This window comes from Rhincodon typus, chromosome 8 (assembly GCF_021869965.1).
Source record: "Rhincodon typus isolate 14 chromosome 8, sRhiTyp1.1, whole genome shotgun sequence".
In the NCBI taxonomy this organism is placed as follows: Eukaryota; Metazoa; Chordata; class Chondrichthyes; order Orectolobiformes; family Rhincodontidae; genus Rhincodon; species Rhincodon typus.
In genome coordinates this window covers 26,921,085-26,927,884 of record NC_063339.1, presented here as the reverse complement: position 1 = coordinate 26,927,884, position 6,800 = coordinate 26,921,085, and positions in this window count along the sequence as shown.

Here is a 6,800-nt window from a genome sequence, read left to right as displayed (position 1 = left end):
AGCCTCTCTGCTCCTATGATGCTGCTTGGCCTGCTGTGTTCATCCAGCCCTGCACCTTGTTGTCTCGGATTCTCCAGCATCTGCAGTTCCTACTATCACAAATAAACATTAGCTCAGTGCGGGCATTTCCACACGTGGTCTAATTGCAAGCCCCCAACCCAACAACCAATTGCGCTCTGCTCCAAGCCTCCAGTCTGCTCTACACCGGCTCTTCGCTGCTCCAAGGTACATTTTCTCCGGGACTCGCTCCCTGTCCCGGTCTCCGCTCCGAAACTCGCTCCCCGCGCTGGCCTCGCTCCGGAACTCGCTCCCCGTGCCGGCCTCACTCCGGGACTCGCTCCCCGTGCCGTTCTCCGCTCCGGGACTCGCTCCCTGCACTGGTTTCAGTTCCGGACCTCGTTCCCTGTGCGAGCCTTCGCTCTAGGTCTGATTCCCCGTGCCAGCCTCCATTCCAGGATTCAGCTCCAGGGCTCACCAGCTCCTTGATTCCCCTCCAGGTAAGTCCAAGTCATTGGTTGGAAAAAAAATACAGAAAGAAGGAACAATGGAGAAGAAGGAAAAAGAATGGGCGGAGCAGAGGAGTTCTGGCTGAAGCATCTCACTCTGCCACCATCACTAGTGAAGAACTGCACACAATTTGACATCAAGTATCATCAGTTTGCTACTGTTACCATTAAGACTTTAATTGGATAAACACTACGGAGAAAGTTAGGAAAGATATATTAGCCTTGGAGGGTGTGTAATGTAGGTTTACAAGAATGATACTTGGACTTTACAGATTAAGTCACGATGAGAGATTATTTAAGTTATGCCTGTTTTCTATAGAATTTAGAAGGTTAAGGATTAATTTGATTGACATCTTTGAGATACGAACAGAAAAACACATGGTGGATAAAGATGAGCTACTTCCACTGGTTAGAGATTCTAGAACTGGGGACATAGTCTGAGACTTAGGGCTAGATCATTCAGGAGAAATGTTAGGAAACACTTCTACACACAAAGGATGGTGAAGGTTGGAACTCTCCTCCATAAACAGCATTTAACACTAGATCAGTTGTTTATTTTAAATCTGAGATAGATTAACTTTCATTAAACAAATGTATTAAAGGATCTGGGCTGGAGGCAGGTATATGGAGTTAGGCCATAGGTCAGCCATGATCTCATTGAATGGTGGAACAGGCTCAAGGGCTGAATAGCCTACTCCTACTCCTGTGAGATTTTGCTCTGTGTGGTAGGGATAAGACTATTAACATGAGGTTAAGACAATGATAGAAATGGAATGGAAGGAACACTTAATCTGGGTCATACCTGTTGTTATGTTAACATTGATGATAAATTATAAGATGATATTTAACCATAAATAATATTATCTTTTGTCCTAATGAGCACACAATGAAAGAACATTGTTTCACTTTTGCACCTTTATTGCTTTCTTCCCTGGAATATCTCATTTGTCACCACCATTCCCATTCTCCAGGCAAGCAAAAACTGAGTTGTTAGCAGTTTTAGTCTAACGTTCTTATATTAATATTATTACTTTTTAAAACCAGAAAGACGTGAAACAAATCCTTTAATTAAAATAACCCCAATGAATTCAGCTTTGGAATTGAGCCATTTGGCATCAGTAAGAGTTCAATCCTGTGCAATGCTTTCCAAATCCAGCAGATGGTGCATTAACGATAACAAGGTGTAGAGCTGGATGAACACAGCAGGCCAAGCAGCATCACAGGAGCAGAAAGGCTGACGTTTCGGGCCTAGACCCTTCATCAGAAATGGGGGAAGGGAAGGGGGTTCTGAAATAAATAGGGAGAGAGGGGGAGGCGGATAGAAGATGGATAGAGGAGAAGATAGGTGGAGAGGAAACAGACAGGTCAAAGAGGCGGGGATGGAGCCAGTAAAGGTGAGTGTAGGTGGGGAGGTAGGGAGGAGATAGGTCAGTCCAGGGAGGACGGACAGGTAAAGGGGGTGGGATGAGGTTAGTAGGTAGGAGATGGGGGGGGGGCTTTAGGAGGGAGGAGGGGATAGGTGGAGGAAGAAGAGGTTAGGGAGGCGGGGATGAGATGGGCTGGTTTTGGGATGCAGTAGGGGGAGGGGAGATTTTGAAGCTTGTGAAATCCACATTGATACCATTGGGCTGCAGGAATATGAGTTACTGTTCCTGCAACCTTCGGGTGGCATCGTTGTGGCACTGCAGGAGACCCAGGATGGACATGTCGTCTGAGGAATGGGAGGGGGAGTTGAAATGGTTTGCGACTGGGAGGTGCAGTTGTTTATTGCGAACCAAGCGTAGGTGTTCAGCAAAGCGGTCCCCAAGCCTCCACGTGGTTTCCCCAATGGTATACTGCATCCGCTGTACCCGTTGTGGCCTCCTCTACTTCAGGGAAACCAAGCGGAGGCTTGGGGACCGCTTTGCAGAAGACCTACGCTCGGTTCGCAATAAACAACTGCACCTCCCAGTCACGAACCATTTCAACTCCCCCTCCCATTCCTCAGACGACATGTCCATCCTGGGCCTCATGCAATGCCACAACGATGCCACCCGAAGGTTGCAGGAACAGCAAATCATATTCCGCTTGGGAACCCTGCAGCCCAATGTTATCAATGTGGATTTCACAAGCTTCAAAATCTCCCCTCTCCCTGCCACATCCCAAAACCAGCCCAGCTCGTCCCCGCCTCCCTAACCTGTTCTTCCTCTCACGTATCCCCTCCTCCCACCTCAAGCCCCACCTCCATTTCCTACCTACTAACCTCATCCCGCCCCCTTGACCTGTCCATCCTCCCTGGACTGACCTATCTCCTCCCTAACTCCCCACCTACACTCACCTTTACTGGCTCCATCCCCGCCTCTTTGACCTGTCTGTTTCCTCTCCACCTATCTTCTCCTCTATCCATCTTCTATCTGCCTCCCCACTCTCCCTATTTATTTCAGAATCCCCTTCCCCTCCCCCATTTCTGATGAAGGGTCTAGGCCCGAAACGTCAGCCTTCCTGCTCCTCTGATGCTGCTTGGCCTGCTGGTTCTTCCAGCTCTACACCTTGTTATCTCAGATTCTCCAGCATCTGCAGTTCCTACTATCTCTGATGGTGCATTAAGGATTGGATGCCACAAACTGTGAGATAATCACTGCGCCATGTCACACGGAACTTAACCAAGGAATGAATTAAATCCGAAAACCCTGAAAATTGGTTAAGATTTTGAAATCCTCAAAATAATCCTAACGTTCCCATTGTTCCTCTGTCTGGATTGCTGATGTCAGGGATAACTCATAGCATGCATTATAAAACAAAATAAATTACTGCTAAATCAGTTATCAAAATAAAATGTCCCTTAAATCTTAAAGGATCTAATGTGACTCAAAATTCATTGAAAGATTAAATCATTGTAAAGAATTGTCTTTAATATCATTTCTTTTCTTTTAAATATTTCTGTTTATTCTGTTAATTTAGTGATATAATCTTAAAAACCAGTTTGAAGAGTTTGTAAGAAGGATCTCATTAATCTCTTAACAGATGCCATCAAATAGGGAGCTTCAGTTTGAACCCTGCCTGTCAATTTCAACCCAGATTCTGTTGGATGAAATATTTGGTGTGAGCCACTTTTTCTGATGATGCTATCTGTGCTCACTGAATTTAATTGAACATTTTTGTAGATTTCACCATCACCTGGAAAAGGTTAACTTGCCAGTTGTCTTTTTATACACTTGCAGCAGTTTAACTAGAGGTGAGTAACAGCATCTTCAAATCCTCCTATCTCATGCATGCTGATAGGATAAAGGGCCTAGGCCCGAGAAGTCGACTCTCCTACTCCTCTGATGTTGCCTGACCTGCTGCGTTCCTCCAGCTCCACACTGTATTGACTCTGACTCCAGCTTCTGCATTTCCGCTACGCCGATAGTAAACCTCATTTAAAATAATACCAGTTAGCATTTAAACTAATCCTGACAGTTGCCCAATAACTTCAGGACAGACAATATAAACATGTACTGGAAAGGAGTTGCGCACAGTGTGCATGTCTTAACATGTACAATCAAGCCTAAAGAATGGGATGAGCTGGGATGGGCTATGATCTAATATAGATGTCTCAAACACTAACTATGAGGAAAAGCAAACAGTGATCAATTTAACTATCTATACAGGGGGCACCTAATGCAGTTACATTCCAAAATGACTTCCACTTTAGCTAAACTTTCCTGTTGAAAATACACATTAGTTCTCACATATATGTTAGTGTCACAGTTACAATATAAAATAAGTGTTTCTCCATGTGTTTTTGTCAATCAGGTAGACAAATACTTCATCATGAATGGTCTTACTGAATTTTTCCTCTACTTTTTTGTTTACCCTGAATCAGCCTGTTCTGGGATGTTATTATTACACACTGCTGGAACAGGTGGGACTTGAACACAGGTATACTGACTCAGAGGTGGGGACACTACCACTTCACCACAAGAGCCCCTTGAATGTCTACTTTATATGGTTATTTTAACATAACAGGGCACTATTTCTGAAATGTCTGCAGCGTCATCAGAGTACAATGGTGCTGCAAACATTTGAGAAATTTCGCAATGGTCTTCATCTAAAACAAAAACCTCAGATTTCACTGTACAAATTCTGATTAACCCTGTTATTTATGACCTGCAGATGTGGTGAGTTATTATTTATTAACATTTACTTAGTCTAGTAGGCAGAAACCATGAAATGAAATGAAGGTCAATGGGTTTAATATGGTTATTTATGGACTCATGAATTTACTTTTTTTAAATTTGTTCATGGAATGTAGGTCTTGCTAACTACGCCAGCATTCATTGGCCATCCCTAATTGCCCAGAGGGTAGTTAAGACTCAATCACATTGGTATGGGTCTGGAGTCACATTTGGATAGACCAGGTTAGCTTGAGCCTCTAGCTTGCTAGTTAATATCATTGCCAGTAAGCCACGACCTCCCGTGATCAATTTTAAAAGAGTATAGTTTCATTGATAGATAGTAAGCAATTATTTTGAATTTTCTGAACATTTTCAGTGTTATGGGGGGTGTACCACCTATTGACTCTGGTTACATCATTTTCCACAGGGAAAATGACACGTAACATAAAATGCTACTTGACAGTCCAAGCCTTCCTCCAACAATGCCACTTAAAATCACCTTGAAGCAGGCTAATCCAATGAGCACAATGCTATTAGTAAACATATATAGAGACATACGCATTGGGAATAGGAGGAGGTCCTTTGCTGCCTCAAGTCTGCTTTGCCATTCAAACAGATCGGGCTAACCTTTCACTGTCTCAGTAATCAAGAATCTATCTTCATCCATCCTAAAGATACTCAAAGACTGTTCTTTTACCATCTTTTGAGGTGGTGGATTCCAAAGACTTATGAGTATGTGGGTCTTGAATGACATGTAGGGCAGGCCAGGTAAGGATGGCAGAATTTTTTTTGCTATATTCTGTCTGGGTTATCATTGCATAATTGATTTTTTTTTCTTTGAGTTTAATACTATTTTCAGAACTTTTCTGAAGAAGGGCCAAAACATTAACTCTGCTTTTCCTCCACAGGCGCTGTCTGACCCACTGAGTTTTTCCAGCAATTTTTGTTTTTAAGTTTTTTTTATTCATTCAGGGGATGAGGGCATTGCTGGCCAGGCAGCATTTATTGCCCATCCCTAATTGCCCAGAGGGCAGTTCAAAGTCAACCACATTGCTGTGGGTCTGGAGTCACATGTAGGCCAGACCAGGGAAGGATAGCAGTTTCACATTAGTGAACCAGATGGGTTTTTCCTACAATTAGCAATAGATTCATGGTCAAAATTAGATTCTTAATTCCAGATATTTATTGAATTCAAATTCCACCATCTGCCATAGTGGGATTTGTACCCCAGTCCCCAGAACATTATCTAGGTCTCTGGATTAACAGTCCAGTAATAATACCACTAGGCCATCAGCTCCCCGGTGCAGTAAAGTCTGCTTTACTAGTTGACTCCAGAATGTGTTGATTTAAGAAACCATACTTAAATGCTCCACGAGCACTCCACTTAGCCTACATTTGTTGATTTGATTTTTCCAGTCTACATTGTTGACTAATGCTGTATTATTGTTGCTGTACTTTTCTGACAAAACCCCCAATTTCTTTCTTCCTTTATACTCTGTCCTACCCTATGGTTACTGGTAGATTTCTACATACTACTCCCACAAGGGACTTCTTGCCTTTATGGCAATTTCACATCTCTATCCCAACTGCTTCTACATCTTCACTTCGGTCAAACATCTTTATTGTGCTAATACAATAATTAATCAAGTCACCTTTTCCCCACTATCCTATCTTCCTAAATATTATGTATCTTTCAATATTCACGTCCCACCGGACCCGAAACGTTAACTCTGCTTTTTCACAGATGCTGCCAGACCTGCTGAGCTTTTCCAGCAACTTCTGCTTTTGTTCGCAGTCTATATTCTCCTACGTCGCTGTAATGGTTATCAGATTGTACTTATTCACTCTATCATTTCGTCTGTTTCGTTTGGAATGCCAAGTGCATTCACGTACAAAGCTTTTCCTTACACTGAACAAAGCAGGACACACACAAAACCTGCCTTTCTCACTCAACACCTGACAACATAAACCCTCCTCAACAGGTGAAGTTGCAATGGAGCCACTCCCTCAATGCAGGGGATGGACTGGGAGTCACCTGTAGGTCGATGCAATTGGTACTTCAGCCTCTGGTCGCCAAATATTGTGGACTCCCAGCCAATCACAATCAAAGCTAGGTCTGCTGATTTATGCGCTCGGTTTTCTGGGAGTTGTAGTTTCG